Genomic DNA, 19,620 nt, shown 5'->3' on the forward strand with positions numbered 1-19,620 from the left:
TAGAAGTCCTAGGAACAACAATCAGAGAAAAATAAATAAAAGGAATCCAAACTGGAAAAGAACTGTTTGTATTTGTCATGATGCTATGCATAGAAAATCCTAGACACTACCAGAAAACTACTAGAGCTCATCAAGGAATTTAGGAATGTTTCTGGATAGAAAACTAATATCCAGAAATCAATTACATTACTACATGCTAACAACAATGCATCAGAATGAGAAATTAAGGAAAAAAATCCCATTTACCATAGTATCAAAAAGAATAAAATACCTAGGTATAAGGCTGCCTAGGGAGGCAAAAGACCAATACTCCAAACCCTATTAGGTTACTGCTAAAAGAAAATTGAAGGTGACACAAGCAGATGGAAAAAACAAACGGTGTTCTTGGATTGGGATAATCAGTACTGGTTAAAATGATCATACCACCAAATGCAATCTACAGATTTAGTTCAATCCCTATCAAGTTACCAATGGCATTTTTCACGTACTAGGAAAAAATTTTAAATTTGTATGAAAAAGCGAAAGACCCTGGAGATCTTGGCCAATCTTGAGAAAGAAGACTGGAGCAGGAGGAATTACACTCCTTGATTTCTAACTATGTTACAAAGCAATAGTACTCATATAATATGGTACTGTCACAAAAACAGAAATATAGATCACTGGAATAGGACAGAAAGCCCAGAAATAAAGCTACACATTTTTGGTCAATTAATCTATGACAAAAAGGCAATAATATACAAAGGAGAAAAGACAGACTCTTCAATAAGAGGTACTGGGAAACCTGGATATTTACATGTAAAAGAATGAAATTAGAATATCCTCCAACATCATATAAAAAATAAACTCAGAATGAATTAAAAACCAAAATATAAGAAAAATACTATAAAACTACTAGAAGAAATCTTAGGCAGGACACACTTTGACATAAATTGCAACAATATTTTTTTTTTAGATCTGTCTCCCTGAGTAATAGAAATAAAAGGAAAAAAATAAGCAAATGGTACTTAATTAAACTTGAAAGCTTTTGCACAGCAAAGGAAACCATAAATAAAACAAAAATACAAACGATGAGTAGGAGAAAATATTTGCAAGTGATGCTTCACATAAGGGGTTAACTTCCAAAGTATACAAATAGCTCATACAGCTGAATAGAAGAAAAAAAAAAAAGGAATAGAACAATATTAAAAAAAAAATGGGCAGAAGTCCTAAGTAGACATTTCTCCAAAGAAGACATAGAGATGATCAATAAGCACATTACAAGATGTTCACCATAGCTAATTATTAGAGAAACACAAATCAAAACTACAATTAGGTATCACCTCATTCCAATCAAATGCCCATTATTAAAATCTCTATAAACAATAAATGCTGGATAAGGTGTAGAGTAAAGGGAACCCTCCTATACTATTAATGGAAATGTAAATTAATGTAGGCACCTTAGAGAACAGTATGAAATTTCCTTTAAAAACTAAAAATAGAGTTACCTGAGAGTTCTCATTGTGGCTCAGTGGTAACAAACCTGACTAGTAACCATGAGGATGTGGGCTCAATCCCTGGCATCGCTCGGTGGGTTAAGGATCTGATGTTGCCTTGAGCTGTGGTATAGGTCACAGACCCAACTCATATCCCACGTTCCTGTTGTCGTGGCATAGGTCGGTAGCTGCAGACCCAATTTGACCCATAGTCTGGGAACTTCCATATGCCACGAGTGTGGCCCTTAAAAAAAATACAGAGTTACCATAAGATCCTGAATCCCACTCCTGGACATACATCCTGAGAAAATCATAATTCAAAATGATACATGTACCTCTATGTTCACAGCAGTGCTACTAACAATAGCCAAGAAATTGAAGCAACCTAAATGTCCATTGACAGATAAATGTATAATGAAGACAAGATGGGTGTGTATGTATGTGTATAGCTAGCCATATATATGTGTATACACCATCCATAAAAAGAAATGAAGTAATATCATTTGCAGCAATGTGGCTGGACCTAGAGATTATCATATTAAGTGAAGTAAGTCAGACAGAGAATGACAAATATCATATCACCTATAAATGGAATCTAAAAATGATACAAATTAGCTTGTTTAAGAAAGAGAAATAGACTTATAGACATGAAAAACAAACTTATGGTTACCAAAGAGGATAGTGGGTTGTGGAGGTGATGAGATAAATTAGGAATTTGAGGTTTACATATATATATACTACTATATACAAACCAGATAAACAACAAGAATCTACTATACAGCACAGAGAACTATATTCAATATCCTGTAATAACCTATAATGAAAAGTATCTGAAAAGTAACATACACACTATATATATATGCTATATATATACACATAATATACTTATATAACTGAATCACTTTGCTGCACACCTGAAACAAACATGACATTGTAAATTAACTATACTTTGATAAAAAATGGTTAAAAAACAAAAATAAAAACTAAGAATTTATCAATAATTAACCTTCTAAAACAGTAAACATCAGGCCCAGTTGGGTTCACTTATGAATTCTAACAAACATTTAAGGAAGAAATTATACCCTTCTCCATAATTTATTTCAAAGAAGCTGAGAAAACACTTCCCAATTTATTTTATAAAGACAGCATGACCCTAATAATAAAACCAGAAAATGATACTCCAATAAAAGAAAACTACAGACCAACAAAAAACTACAGAAAACTGTAGATCAATATGAACATAAATATAAAATTCCTCAACAAAACACTAGAAGATATAATCTGATAATGTATAAAAAATTATATAACACAATCAAGTGAGATTTATCCTACTAGTCTGGATGAACATTTGAAAATAAATTAATGCAATTCATCATATCAACAAGCAAAATAAGAAAAATCACTTGATCATATCAATAGATACAGAAAAAGCTTTTGACAAAAATTCAACACTCATTCACCCAAAAAAAATCTCTCAGTAAATTAGAAAAAGAGGGGAACTGCCTAAGTTTTATAAAAAATAATCTACAAAAACCCTACATACATTACATATAAAGATGAGAAATTCAAAAGAGTTCCAGGTAAAGTCAGATATAAAGTAAGAGGTCTCATGTCACCACTGCTTTTCATCATCAGACTGGAAGTTCCAGCTAATGGAATGACAAGAAAAATAAACATAAAATGTATACACATTGAGAAGAATGAAATAAAATGGCTTTTGTTTGGAGTTGACAATATCATATAAGTAAAATATCCTAAAGAATCAACTTAAAAAAAAGCTCTTGGAGCCAATAAGTAATTATATTATGCTTGTAAGATAAAAGGTTAATACACTAAAAGCAATTGCTTTCACCTTATACCAGCAATGAACAAATGGAATTTGAAATTAAAAATACAATAGCATTTACTTTAACACTCCCCAAATTAAAATACTTAGGTATAAATCTGATAAAATACATAGAAGATCTATATAAATAAAACTATAAAATTCTGTTGAATAAAATCGAGGAGGAACTAAATAAATGGAAAGATATTACATGTTCACAGACAGGAAGATTCAACATTATCAAGTTATCTGTTCTTCCCAACTTAATCTACAGATCCAAGGAAATCCCAATCAAAATCCTAGCAAGTTATTTTATGGATATTGACAAAATGATTCTAAAGTTTTTAGGGAGGCAAAAGACCTAGAATACTGAAAGAGAAGAATAATATTGAAAGACAAATGACCCCAACATCAAAAGTTACTATGAAGCTATAATAATCAAAAAAATGTGGTATTGGGAAAAGTATACACAAATACATCCAGTGAAACAGAATAGAAAGCCAAGAAAGACTTCCATATATATTGTCAACTGATCTTTGACTAAGGAGCAAAGGTAATACAATAGAGAAAAGACAATCTCTTCAACAAATTGTATTGGAACAGCTGGAATCCAGATGCAAAAAAAATGAATCTAGATAAGGACACCACACCCTTCTCAAAAACTAACTCAAAATGATTACAGAACTAAATGTAAAATGAAAAAGTATAAAATGTCTAGAAGATAACATAGGAGGAAACAGATGATCTTAGATAATGTTGTTGACTTTTTAGATGTAGCATCAAAGAAATGATGAATGAAGGAAATAATCGACAAGCTGGACTTAAAAAAATCTGCTTTGTAAAAGATATTGTCAAAAGGATGAGAAAACAAGCCATATCTAGCAGAAAATATTTGCAAAAGACACTTCTGATAAAAGACTGTTATCCAAAATAAACAAAGAACTCTTAAAACTCAGCAACAAGAAAACAAACAACCCAATTAAAAAATAATCCAAGCACTATCACCAGAGATATAAATGACAAATAAACATATGAAAAGGTGTGCCACATCATATATCATCAGAAAAATGCAAATTAAAACAACAAGATACTACAACATCAAAATCAAAATCAGAAACACTGACACCTAACCCTGGGAAGGACATGGTATTACACAAACTGGTGGGACCATGGTGGGAATGCAAAGATACAGCCACTTTGGAAAACAGTCTGGCATTTTTTTTTGTTTTGTTTTGTTTGTTTTGTTTACCTTATAATCCAATAATCAAATTGCTTGGAATTTAACCCAAATACCATGGAGCATGTGGATGTTTATAGCAGGCTAAATCATAATTGCCAAATCTTGGAAGCAATCAAGATGTCCTTCAGCAGGTGAATGGATAAACAAACACTTGTTCAAGTGTCAATGAAATAGTATTTAGTGCTTGAAAGAAATATGCTAACCATGAAAATACATAGAAAAACCTTAAATGCATACTACTAAGTGAAATAAACCAATTGGAAAACACTACATACCTTGTGATTCCAATTACATGACATTCTGTAAAAGGCAAAACTATGAAGACAAAAAAAAAAAAAGATGAGTGATGGCCAAGGGATTTAGGAAGTGGGGAGAGATGAGTAGGTAGAACACAAAGCATTTTTATACAGTGAAAATATTTTGCATGATAATATAAATATGTATACATGTCATTATACACTTGTCCAACTCATAGAAGGTACACCAAGCTTAAAACCAAGATTGAACTATAATGCAAACTATAGGATTTGGTAATTATGAAGGAGGTTCATCAGTTGTAACAAATGCAATGAATTTAAGTTCAGGGTTTAAAAGAAATAAACTATCAAGTCATGAAAAGACATGGAAGAAAAAAATTCATACTACTAAATGAAAGAAGTCAATCTGAAAACACTACATGTTTGTGTGATTTATGGTATTCTGAAAAAAGCAAAACTATGGAGATAATAAAAGAATCAGTGGTTGCCAAGGGGTTTGGAGAAAGGGTTGGATTTTTAGGGCAGTGAAAATACTCTGTAGAAACTATAATGATGGATATATATTGATACAGTTGTCCAATCCCATGTATAGTACCAAGAGTGAAACATAATGTATTTATGGACTCTGGGTAATCATGACATGTGAATACAGAAAATTAATTATAACAAATATTCAACTCTGGTGATAACAATTGGAATGAAAATGGTATGGGCATTTCTGCAATAAGGGTAGGTTTTTTTCCTTGATCTGCATGCTAGTTTCTTGGATATACTCAATTAATAAAAATTGTAACTTAGGAATTACTTGTTTTTGTTATGCCACAATTGTTTTTTAAATCTTTACGTATCCATAGATATCTTTAATAACCTAACTTAAAAATACACAAATAAAAATATTCTTAATTTTCAATTATTATATAAGGATAGCAGATCTGAATGTAGTGATTTACATAAAAGCACAAGCCTCAAGGTAAACTTGAGTTATGGAAGTTTCTGAATTTCATGATATTAATTACATTGCTTTTTGTTGTTGAGCTGTTTATGATCTAAATCATATCTTAATATATTTTATCATTCATAGTTAGCTAATTTTTTCTAATAAATACCTAGAACAAAATGGTAATATATATTAGAAATTTATATTCATTGTCTTTCTTTAAATACATATAGTCTATATCTATATTTGTATCAGGAAACACACCAATCTCCACTCTAGATCACTAGACTTGAACAAGAAAAAATAGCAGCAAAATCTTGACTTTTGAGTTCAAAAGTCACAGGCCTTGAAGGCCAATCTAAAAACCACAAGCTTTGAGAGGGAGGGGTGGGAGGAACCATAGAGAGTTGCTGATGAAATTTGCATATTTTAAGTTTTCCAAACATTGAGCAGTATTCTTTCCTCTTCCAGGGACTCCTGTGAAAGTCGAAGACCAGTAACCTTGCTTTACTCCTTCTGGAGTTGGCCACAAAATTCCCAGACAGCAGCCACCTAGGCTGAACTTATCAGGCCCCTGAGAACTCATAAGCTTACTTAAAAAAAAAAAAAAAAGAGGATGCTATTTTAGGTGCCTAAATGTTTTATGATGACATAAAAGTAAGCCCCTGATCAAATTGAGGCCAGAGGAGATCCGGCTGATATTTCTTAGAGCTGAAAAAGCACAGAAAGACATCTTGCATATGAATCAACTCTACATATATAACACAGCATTGCTAGGTCTTCATCTTTTTCAGGCCTATGAAGGAGAATGATGATTTAACATGATAGAATTTTTGTATGCACCCAACTAAAAAAAATTGTTTATCAATTACAAAAGCATTATATTCATTTCAATATCATTGTAAGCTCTGAGGGAAGAAGTAGCGGTATTTAATTGTTCCTGGATGCCAGGGACTATATCTCTGAATACTCACTAATTGACACATCATGAACATTCAAAGCATGCTTATTGAATAAATGAATAAAGGAACAAGTGAATGAAGAAGAATGGATAACCGGCTTTCTATCATATTGTGCACCAAGACACATATAATTATTAGTCACAAGAGACATGAACAGAATGCTAGGATATTTACAGATTCTGAAGAAGTATGCTATGAGGAATTTACCCTTGTGATGTATTATTACATTACTAAGGCATTTCAAAGCAAATTTAATTTTGATTACATTACTCACACAGAAAAAACGGATAAATAGTAGAAGCTAATGAGTTCAGAGTTTCCATTTGGAATTTTAATAAATACAAAGAAACTTCTGGGATTGAGAGATTATTTTAAATGTTTCATGAAGGAAACATTTAAAGTAAAAGCTGTGCTGAGAAATCCACTTACAACAATATTAGTAGCAATAGAATTAAATTTTCTAAAGTTCCAGGATAATAAAAACAATTGCATTATTTTTCTGATCTTTTTAAAAATTTTTAATTAAATAATAGTTGACGTCAAATATGTTATTTTCAGGTATACAGAAGAGCAATTATTTCATATATACATGTATTATTTTACATATATTCTTTTATAAAATAAAATAATTCTTTCCCTTAGAGGTTATAACAAAACACTGAGTATAGTTCCTTGTGCTATATAGTAGGTCTTCATTGGTTAACTATTTTATGTATAGCAGTGTATATATTGACTTTAAACTGGTATATCATACAAGTATCCATAGACACAGAGAAAACATTTTAATTGGTGGGGTAAGACTTTTGGTGAAAACACAAAACTCATGATGAAGTTTCAAGATTTTTCAATCATATACTTATGAGAATGTCTTCCAGAAATCAGCAAATGCTGGATTTTTAATACAGAAAAAATCATTAATACTCTTCTAGATGCAATTAGATTTGTTTTCTTTTTTAGAATTGTTAGTTTTAGATTTATGGATCAATTTCCAAAGCATTTTCATGATCATTTCAGCTTTCTTTTTTTTTCTTTTTATCTTTTACAGTTTCTTTCCTTTCTCTCCAATAAATCTCTTACACTTCCCACTCTGCCTCAGTGTCATCTTCATGGGCTTCCTGTAGGACCAAATAAATCATAAGGCAAAATTATAGGCTTTTGATTTATACATTTCTCTGACACACTTATAAACTTGAATAGATAGATAGGACATTGAATAGACAGTATAAAGTGGAAAGAATTAGGTTTAAATAAACAGAGAAGGTATTGGGGATTGACAGTTTGGGCAAGGATGTCAAGACAGTAGATACAACAGTCTTTGTAAACCCAAAGTATGTTCTAGAGCAAAGATTATCCAATAGAGTCGTCTAGTGTTGTATAGATATAAGTCAGCCTAATACTTTCATCACACTAGACCACTGTCTAGGGACATCCCAGAAGGCTGTAGCTCCTGCTCAAAAGCTGAAACAGGTCCTGATGGTGCAAATGCATCGAGGCTAACTGAACTCTGTGGCTGAAAAACAGGCTGTATTTGGAGATACAGTGACACAACTTCAGGGCTGCCATGACTCCAGGCTTGAGCATGTATGAAAATTTGATCCATGGTTAAACTCCCTTTCAATATCAACTCAGTAAATATATGGAAATGCATGAGATCTAAAAATAAACCAGGTTACTTTTTATCTTTCCATGTATTCTACACTAAAAACATACATGCACTGTTTCAAGACTATTTTTATAGCCTGTAATTGAGGAGCAACAGCTAAAAATATGTGAAAACTGAAAGAACACAATTGATAATGGGTTTCCAGAGTTGAGATGGTTCTTTCCCCAGTCTCTCCTATCTCTTGAAACCAAACACATTTCTGAGCAATGTCTGCTCGGGAAATTTAATTGTACCTGGGTCACAAGAGTGCCATTGCATTGATGCTACACATGATGGAATTCTTAACTAGTCCTTCTAAACAGACCACTGCTTTCAAACAAGATTGAGTAACCAGATCAGGTTTACTCTCCAACATGAAACAGAAAGCCAAAAGGAGACTTGGTAAACAACTTTAGTAAATTTATATAATGAAATACTCTTTGAAAATAAAAAGGAATAAAATACTGATACATAGAAGAAGATGGTCAAATCCCCAAACGTTCATCCTGAATAAAAGACGTTGAACTCAAAACAGTACCCACTTATAACTGCATATGTATAATATTTTGGAAAAAGCAAATTAAATACAGGAAGATAATGAACCAGAAGGGTGAAGGATACAAGGCTTGAATGTGAAAGGACAAGAGAAAATATCTACATCTTGACAGGCATGTGAATTACTCAGCTGTAAGCATTAATGGAAAATCAAACTACATTTTTGATTATTTATGCATTTCTCTGAATAAAAATTATACCTTGATTTAAAAAAATCCTCCAAAACCATCTATTGAATGGTCCTGGAATAGCATTTAAACTTTTGACTTTTAATAATATCCATTTATGTGGTATCTAACATGTTGAATTATTGGGATTATCGACAGTTTTAATGTATGCTAATAACCCTAATTTCCCAAATTATCTCTGTGTGAACAGCTTACATTTTTATGTCAAATTAGTATTTATCATATATAGCCCAATATGATTCACCATCAGGAATAAAGATAATTCAAATAAGGGAACTAAAATACACACAGAATTATGTATATTCAAATCATGTATTTGAGATAAATCAGATTTTTGTAATATTGTAAATGTTCAACTGTTGGTTCTCACCGTTTTCTTTTCCATAACATTTAACAGGAGAACACTGAAAAACCACTCTGAAAATTGAAATATCTACCATGTTATTGATTATGTCGAGACATGTTTTTAAAATGGAGCAAATCCTTGGAACTCAATGGTGAATGGATGCACAGGAGGCCATCACTGTTGGCAGGTATGGGAGAGTACATAGCATCTGTCAACTCACTGAAACTCTGTCTGTGGACTGATGATAGACTTCTAGGAAAACTGATATACTCTCTTTGTGAATCTTTCTGCTAGACCAAAGTAATCTGTCCAGTGTACTATGAAACTACCTGAGATTGAAAGAGATAAAGTCCTTCGCCATTTGTCCAGCAGACCTTAAAACTTGGTTGAAAACGTCTGGTAACTCTGCACAATAGGCATAGGTGAAGGCACCATATTTGGTACTGTGGACATAATTTGTCTCTTGCCAAACTTTGGTTTTGTCCAGAATACTTATTCTACTCTGTGCAATGCCTAATGTGTAGCCAAACTTATAGCTGATAAGTCATTAGGAGTTTGCAGTAGTGGATTGTGGACAAATTCTGCCATCTCTTAAGATTACATTTCACTAGAAAAAAGTACATTTTACTAATACCAGAGTACAAAAGTCTACTAAGAAGCACCACATCAATGGAAATCACCTGTTCTGTCACTGATATGGTAGCAATGTGATCAAGAAGTAGAATTAAGTACTTCTTAATAAAAAATGAATGGTCAAAACTGGAAGCAACCAAGATGTTATTCACAAGGTGACTAGGTAAACAAACTGGTACATACATTCATGTGGTTGAATACTATTCATCAGTAAAAAGAAATGAGTCATCAAGAGATGAAAAGACATGGAGAAATTGTAAATGCCTATTGCTTAATGAAAGAAGTCATTCCAAAAGGGCTATTTGCTGTATGGTTCAATTATATGACATTCTGGAAAAGACTTATAGAGACAGTAAAGAGATCAATGATTACCTGGGGCGGAGGTGAAGAGGTGAATAGTTGTAGCATAGAGGATTTTTAGGGCTAAGAACTATTCTATATGATGTCTTAAAGGTAGATATATGACATCATACACTTGTTAAAATTATAGAATTATACAAGACAAAAAGTAAATCCTAGTAGAAACAATGGCATCAATTAATAATAATATATTAATATTGGCTCATCAAATTTTGACAATGCATCACACAAATATGAGATCTTATCAATAGGGGAGGAGATACCTGGGGTCTCTGTACTATTTTTTCAATTTTTAAACCTGAATAGCTCTAAAAATGGTCAATTAATGAATAAAAACAATTATTTGGCATGCTCTACAGATCAATAAGTGGTTCTCAGATGCCAAATGCAATTAATATTTAAAGCAGTCTTTGTTACTTATGGAAAAATGCAGTCAAGAGATATTTTCCTACGTCTATATGTGTGAATGATGGGTCCACATGTAACACCTATGTAGATGTTGTCACAAAAATATATGGCAAATGATACCAAATGTGAAAATAATGATGGTCTTGACCTTGTGAAGGGCTAGGTTTCTAGACTGTCTCAATGTGAAGCATTTTCCTTCAGAAAGCTTTCTGAGATGTGGAAATTTGGATGAAAGGATGAGAATGGGATTACAAAATCCTCTATTTTTCTAACTCTCAATCTTTTTCTTTCTTTCTTTTTTTAGGGCCCCACCCATGGCACTTGGAAGTTCCTAGGCTAGGAGTCAAATTAGAGCTACAGCTGCCTACCCATGCCACAGCCACAGCAATGCTGGATCGAAGCCACATCTGCGACCTACACTGCAGCTTGCATCAATGCTGATCCTTAACCCACTGTGTTGGATTTGCTTCTGCTGCACCACAGTGGGAACTCCCAATGTTTTTCTTTTGTTTTGCTGGATGCACAGGTATCAGGAGGACTGAAGCAGGAGGTCTTCTAAGGTGTTATTGCAATCTTTCTCTTCTGGGTGAAACAATGTAAAAGGAGGTGGATGTGTGTGTGTGTGTGTTGGGTGGTGGGGGTATTCTAAGAGTTAAAGTCATTTTAGAAAATTTGTATGCTGAAATGGCCACAGCTAACATGTTTTCTCAAAAAGGAACTGCAAAGCCTTATTGTATGGTTCAGTTCTTGGCGATTATAAATACTGCACCATACCTGTTTTCATGAATCAAAAATTGTAAAATTTGCTGTTACAAAAATGACAAATATGCTTGAGGAAGTTATAAATATGCAGCCAGTCATCCGGCTGACTAAAAGGAAAGAAAAGATTAAGAGCAGCTTTGTAGCCTTAACTTCTGTCTCAGGGATACCTGAGAATTTAGCCTTTGGTTGGCAATTGGTTATATCACTGACTGACTTAAGGAATGCATGAATGAAATATAGCTCTACTGATAGTCTCCAAAAAAGAAAGCTTTCCACAAGATTCTGAGGCAACTATATAATTAGACAGTTTTAAAAGCTAAAGAGAAGATCAATCTGTTATCTACCCTGAGCCGAAGTAGTCTATGCTCAAGTCAGCCTCATTTCTTAGGAGTTATATGATGCTGTAGCTGAGAGTCAGGAGAACTGGGTTGATTTTAAAGAATTTTTTATGAGACTGAGGGCAACTCTCTGAGAAGGAGATGAAGGTGCTGATCACTGGGAGTAAATATACCATAGGAAAAAACAATCCAAAGGTATATGAGCAGAACACTGATGCCCCTGTTTCAGATGCAATGAAGCTACAGCCAGGGTCCAAAATTTAACACCTTCTACTCCATCGGGCTCATAGGCAATTCGTCACAAAGATATGTTAATTTTATGTCTTCAATATCTCTCCAGTCTATGCACTTTTCTCTCCTGCTGCTACCTGAGTATTTCAGGACACCACTTATGGGACTTCTGCAATATTCTCATAAGTAGTCAGCTCATGTTTTTTGTCCTTCCTCAATCAATTTCACAAATCTCAGTCAAAATTATATTTTCAAATTTCAAATATGATCATATCATCCTTCTGCTCTTGTACCCTACCTCTTAATCCCTCTATTTGAAACATTTCAGTGGCTTTCTATTGCTAGTAGGTAGGGATCATTCTTTATGATAGCCTACAATGACTTAGATCCAAACATAACTACCTCTCAAGCATGGTCATTATCACAACATTACCTCTTTTTTTCTGACTCAGAAACACCAGACTCCTTTATTCACTCATATGAGCCGTGTGAAATAGTAAGTGCTGGACAATGTGTTCATTTTTACTGAGCAAATCTCTTTCACTGAGAAATTCTATCGTCCTCATCTTACTTATTTCCTGCTCATTCTCAGATGGCAATAGTACTGTCACTTCATCAGTGAAGTCTTTCCAGACCTCTGCTTCATTTCATTGAGGATGCGTGTGTCTGTGCGTGTATCTTTGTGTGAATATATATGTACCTAAGTATGCGTACGTGTGTATTTTTGATGAAAAATTTCCTTCACTCTGAAATTTAAGTTATATGATCTAGTTTCAAGGGCTTGTTAATGTTCACAACATAATCCCAAGTTTAAAGTATACTCCCTTGATTATACATCCTATAAGTCAACACATATCCATAAAGATTTGTCTTGAATGGATGAACGTTATCGATTTATATATTGTATTTCTAGTATGCCTTTTCCATAGTTATTATATGCCTGATAATTTTCATTGTGAGAGCATCTTACAGGCAGATGACCCCCAATGCTCTTATGATTACCTATTGTCCCAATTTTACGTCCTTAATGTCCTTAATATTTCTGATAAAATTATGGTTTGCTTAACTTTATAACTTTTTATTTTTCATATAATATGCCAGTCACCTTTCCTTCTCGTTTCACATTGTCTCCTCCTTAATTAACAATTCAGAGTGTTTGTTTTGCTTATACACAATATTGCAGTCTAAACTTATTTCTTATCTCCTTAGGAAATATTTTCATGTGTAGGTTTTAAAACATTTAATGAATTCTATGTGTTCTATTTCTTTATGTTATAGAATTTTTAACAAATTTAGTATTTTTCTAGTTATTCAGTAATGATCAATGTTAATTCTATCTAGGCTTGAGTGGATTCCCCACCCCCAACTCCCGCTTTATCCTAAGTATCCCTTCACTCTAGAGATAAGTAACTATTGAGAGATTGAACTGAAATATGGAAAAAGGAGAAAGATGGAAACACTGTAAAAACTTAATAACAGATATAGTTTTCTTTATCATGCTTCCTCTGTTATATCAGATGTTTGCTTTGATCTTGATGTTTGCAGAAGCCTAGCCAGAAATGGTTTTGTAATCAATTGTGCTGACAATATCCTCAAAACTCTGGACACCACTGACCTATGTCCCATCCCTTTAGTTCTTGTTCCTGGTCCTTCTGACTTTTTACATCTGCTTTTGAAGAAAATGTCAGCTTCTCAAATGTTTTTATTACTTCAACTTTACTTTGGCATAATAAAAACCACACACTGGGTGGCTTAAACAACATAAATGATTTTTTTTTTAATTTTGGACCCTAGAAGTCCAAGAACGAGGTGTCAGTAGGATTGATTTTTCCTACAGCTTTCAGATGGCTACCTTCCTTCTGTGTCCTCACATGGCCTTTCTTCTGTGCACACACCTCCTAGTATCTTTTCGTCTTCTTATAAGGATAATAATCCTATTGGATTAGGGTCATAAATTTATGACCTCATTTAATTTTAATTACCAAATATGGTCACTTTGGAGACGAAGGTTTTAACCTATGAATTTTTTGGGGAAACAAATTCAGTCCATAATAGGCAACTGCCATATTTTTTAAGTGGTGCAATAGCATAACAATTCTCCCTAATCTTTGTCCAGATACTTCACCCATTGAAATAGAGAAGAGTTTTATAGAATTCTTTCCCATGTCACCAAAATCCCTGGCCTGGAATAGTTGTTTGTGACTCTGGTATAATATATTATATATGTAATAGTTATATATAACTATCATAAAATAGTATGCACAATGTTTTTTTTAATTTTTTATCTTTTAAATTTTATTGGAGTATAATTAACTTATATTACTGTGTTAAATTTCAGGAGGGCAGTAAAGCAAATCGGTTTTATATATATCTCCATCCTTTTTCAGATTATTTTTCCTTATAGGTTACTACAAAATACTGAGTAGAGTTCCCTGTGCTATACAGTATGTCCTTGTTGATTATTTTTTTATATATAGTAATGTCTACATGTTAATCTTATAGTCCTAATGTATCCCTCAGCACCATAGTTCCTATTTAGTAACCATAGGTTTGATTTTGAAATCTGTGAATCTGTTTCTATTTCATAAGTATGTTCTTTTGTATTGTTTTTATTAGATTCCATGTATAAGTGATATCATATATTTGTTTTTCTTCATCTGACTTACTTCATTTTGTATGATAATCTCTAGGTCCTTCCGTATTACTACAAATAGCAATCTTTTTTTCTTTTTATAGCTGAGTAGTATTCCATTGCATATATGTACTAAATCTTCTTTATCCCTTCCTCTTTTAGTAGACATTTAGGTTGCTTCCATGTCTTGGCTATTGTAAATAGTGCTGCAATGAATATTAGGGTGCATGTATCTTTTTGAATTACGGTTCTCTATAGATACATGGTCAGGAATGGGACTGCTGTATCATGTAGTAGTTCCATATTTAGTTTTTTTAAGAAACATCCATACTGTTTTCCATAGTGGTTGTAAAAATTACCTTCCCACCAACAGTGTAGGAGGGTTCTCTTTTCTCCACACCCTCTCCAGCATTTATTGTTTATAGAATTTTGTTTAAGTTTTACTGAAGTACAGTTGATTTACAAGGCTGTGATAATTAAAAATATGGAACACTCCATGAATTTGTGTATCATCTTTGCTCAGGGGCCATGCTAATATTCTCTGCGTAGTGCCAATTTTAGCATATGTGCTGCCAAAGCAAGCACTTTTTGTACACTTTTTGATGGGGGACATTTTGACTGATGTAAAGTGGTATCTCCTTGCAGTCTTGATTTGCATTTCTCTAATAATTAGTGATGTTGAGGATCTTTCCAGATGGCTCAAAAGCACAATAGTTCTTTTTAAATTGCACTAAAGAAAAGCCATGTGGAATCGTCAACTTTTTATGACCATCTCTCAACCTTTCAAAACAGGTGGTACTTGTTTAACGTGATAACTCCTCTATTTGCTTTAAAAGTATTTGACTTATTTTCAGAAAGATAGGTTCCATGTAGACTTTATTAATTTGCTTTTATCATTTGTTATGCAAACAAGGGCAATCTGAAATTCCTTAAAATTCATGGAATTTGAATTTTTCTATCATTAGATTCCAGCTCTGATTCATTGCAATTGAAATTCCTTTATTTTGGGGGTTTTCTTTGTTATTTATTTGGGATGAGAAAATCCTAGAGAGATAAATGATTATACTCATCCTGTATTATCTAGTCCACTTTTATTTCATTTCCTCTTGTCTTTTTTAGTTTGGTATCAAAGCTTTACAAAAACTATCATTTTTGACATTCCCCAATAGCACTTAGCAAAATTTTGTAAAATGATAATAAATTAGTAGAAATATTTATATAGTAGAAATATTTATATATGGTACATTAGAGTCCTTGATTATTTTAAATTTAATATTCTAACTAGTCCAATTACAGTATAGTTCAATTGTATGCCAAAATTGAAACTCTTACATAATATTTCAAAGAAATGTTTTATTAGATGTTTTGATAGAAAAAAAGACAAAAACATAGGTCTCTAGTGTTTACAAAGCAATTTCAAACTTTCTCATTCTCTTGATTCTATGGTGTAACTTGAACAAGTTTTTTTTTTTACTTCCAATTTTACAGAAAATGTAACTGAGACTCTTGGGAAGATAAGCAGACTTCCCAATATTATATGGAAACAAAGGTTAAAGCTCAGACTCAAACACAGCTTTTTCTGGTACTAAATCTCCTGCACTTGTCACCAGAATTTGAAGCCTCAACATTTTGCACAGAAGAGAAACAAAGAGCTCTTTAAAAATAGAGAAAAAGGACAAAGGAATATTTTTATTAAATATGATGGAAATATAAATCTATGAAAAGAAACATTTGACTTAGAAAGTCAGCATTTCAGTGGATTTCAAGGAAAAGAAGTGCTTAGATGGGAATAGTAACATGACTTTACAAACAGGTGGAACATAGGCTTTAGAAATGTAATGAGAAGAAACATTCAACACTGCTATAAACTACAAGAAAAGACTTTTTTGGAGGAATGTGGATATCAGAGCACTATTGTTCTCTTATTTCAAAAACACATTTATTTTTAAACTTAAAAATATTAAATTCAGACACTTTTGTACTGTTGGGTGCTAAAGAACTGAACAGAAAAAAAAAATACCTCTTGTAAGCAGGTTGACATTTTAGTGGGGTTGGCATAAACAGTGGTTTTTAAAGTATTGATAGGAACTAAAGAAAATAAAATGAGGCAGGGAAAGGAAGAATGCATTTCCACATCCGTGGAAGTTCTTTTTCAAAATTTGATGACTACCTCCACCAATAATTGTAAACTGCTAAACAGATTTTCTTGTTCTACCATCCTACATGAAAGCCACAAAAGCAGCCCCTATATTGACATGAAACATTGAAGAGCCTTCTTAAAATGGAAAGATGAGGTAATTTAGAAACTATGCTTAATTTATCAAATTATTTATCATCCAGGAAAGGTCAGTTAGAATAATATAGAAAATAAGTAATTTTTGACAAGGAGAATGAGGAAAAAGAGAAGAAAAGAAAAAAGAAATCATTTGGTATTAGCTGATAGTTTGGTACAAATGGAATTCAAGAATAAAGGATAATGCCTCTATCTTCAAAAACCTCTGAACATGCAAAGGTGAGTCAATGCTTATGAAATCCAACCTGCATGACCATGTTTCTCTGTTATATCATCTCCATTTGCTCTTTTAATCTCTCTAATTATGTCACAGTTTATATGAAATGATATCCATGTTGATGGCTCTATATAAGCCTATGTTATTATTGTCTGCAATATGCTACAATTTAGAAGGAAAGAATTTGGAACAGTATGTTAGGCCACTGGATTTTTCATTATCAGTGCATTGCATACAATGAGGTGTATAATAAGGGAAAAATATATTCTCTCTAGGAATTGTTGTAATCAGAATTATATATATTTTTCCCAGAAATCTCTAACTTGAGGGAAATGTTTAGAGTTTTGAATGAAATGGTACATAAAATAGTTTATGAATCTGGTCATTACTGTGTAATTTAACTCATGTGGAACCAATTAAGGCATTAAATAGACTCAAGGTATTTGTTTGTCATTTTTATTGGGAACAAACCAATTAAAACAATTTTAATGAAAGACTTAATTATACACACCTAATTATAAGCATTTCAAAGAAATAAAAGTATCAAAATGGAAGTCTTATAAGGCTAATAATGATCCTTTTAAAACATAATCAAAGATTTTTAGGAGATTCAGCAAGAAACTTTTATAAGGGATAGCTCTAATCTGTAATTTGGAAAGGAAGGGAAAAAAAGTGAACTATTTATCCCTACAGACAGCTTGGGTAAATAAATAACTCAATAGAATATAAATATAAATATATTTTAACAAAGATGTGAATTTTTCTAAGAAAAGAGGAAACTGGCAAATAAAATTGCCCTCTTTAAAAATAAAAGATCATCTGAAGCTTTCTGAAAAGTTTGTTTTGCGGTCAGTTTGATATCTTTTCACATCATTATAGGCAGGAATACAGAGTTCAGGCAACACAGTTTTAATGTTAAAAATGTGTTTAAAAGTCAAAGAACTTGCTAGAAGTTAGAAATTACATGTATATGTATAAAACTAAAACTAATAGAACTGATTTGTTAGTAGTGTTAGAAAATACTCTAAATAAATCTGAAATTTAAAGTCTGAAACTTAGAATGCCATTACTCTGATGCCTATAGTGTAACTGAAGAAAAAAAAAATCAAAAATTAAGACATACAAATGTCAAAAAGTTTGTCTTTTTTATTTTCTAGAAATACTATGAAAACACTGAAACAAAAACAGAGCAATTACAACATTGACTATGAACCTAAGGAAAAAATCAAGTAAATGTCTTTCTCTGTATTGAGTAAGACTTTTATTTTCATTTCAATGAAAACAAATCACTTTGGTGAGTAGCAACACAGCTCACGTAAACAATGAATGTAATTTGGATGAAATATATTTTAGGAACTTAGAGGTTTCTCATCCTCTCAGTTTTGTAAGTGGAAGAACCAGAGTACAATATATCTGGCTCTAGTCTTAAGATAATTTATTATAGTCATACTAGAAATAAATGTATCTTGTTTTATGAGAATGTTTCCAATATCTTTGTTTTATATGTATGAGTATGTTGTTAGGATTGGGGTTGGGAAAATTATTGTAATGGAATTTAAATTCTTAAGATATGTGTTACAATATAATCTTATTTTGGAGGAGAAATACACTAAGAATTTTTCCATTTAGGGTTTTATATGTAATTTAAACCACATTTCTGACTATTTATAAAAGGAAGAAGAATGAAAAAAAAACATTCAGAAACAGATTGGAAGTAAAAGCATGCTTTGAAAATTTGAGGTTATGCAGAGTGTCAAGCTTGGGAAAATAATGATAGAAAAGTAAGTAAGTGCAATGCTTGCAATATATAATTTAGAGAATTAACTGTGGGTCTTTAGGGAAAAATAAGTTCATACATGATAAAGGAGGCAGAAAAAATAATAACTAAGAGAAAGTAGATATGAAGTAAGAACTTTTACAGAGATTGACACTGAAGGATGTAGACTGGAGAGAAGCCCTCTATTAATACACAGGGCAAGTCAAAGTGTGGACAATCTAAAAGTACCAAAATTGTATCAAAGGATATGTACATATATGTCTATCTATCTATCATCATCTATTTACTTCTCACCCTTTCTTATCATGTAGCTATCTATTTCAAAGAAGGGGAAAAAAAAGATCACCAACTCAGTGAGTCAGATTCACTCATTCTCAGAATACACGGAATATTCAAGTTATTCAGTTTTGTACCATGAAAACAAAATATGTATTTTCCATTTATAATTTAAAAATATATTTTTACAGTGGATATATGAATATTGAATATATTTTTCCAATTTCATACCTCCACTTGTGAATCTCTATTTTTTTTTTTGCAATTAA

At 32.2% G+C, this 19,620-nt stretch overlaps 1 non-coding gene across 1 annotated transcript; it reads right to left on the bottom strand.

Moving 5' to 3' along the window:
• Window positions 1–15,266: 15,266 nt before the first annotated feature.
• LOC125113975 (U6 spliceosomal RNA) lies at window positions 15,267–15,373 on the bottom strand. Its single transcript, XR_007131657.1, has one exon. It is a non-coding gene; the product is annotated as a U6 spliceosomal RNA (small nuclear RNA).
• Window positions 15,374–19,620: the final 4,247 nt, after the last annotated feature.

This window comes from Phacochoerus africanus, chromosome 1 (genome assembly GCF_016906955.1).
Source record: "Phacochoerus africanus isolate WHEZ1 chromosome 1, ROS_Pafr_v1, whole genome shotgun sequence".
Classification (NCBI taxonomy): Eukaryota; Metazoa; Chordata; class Mammalia; order Artiodactyla; family Suidae; genus Phacochoerus; species Phacochoerus africanus.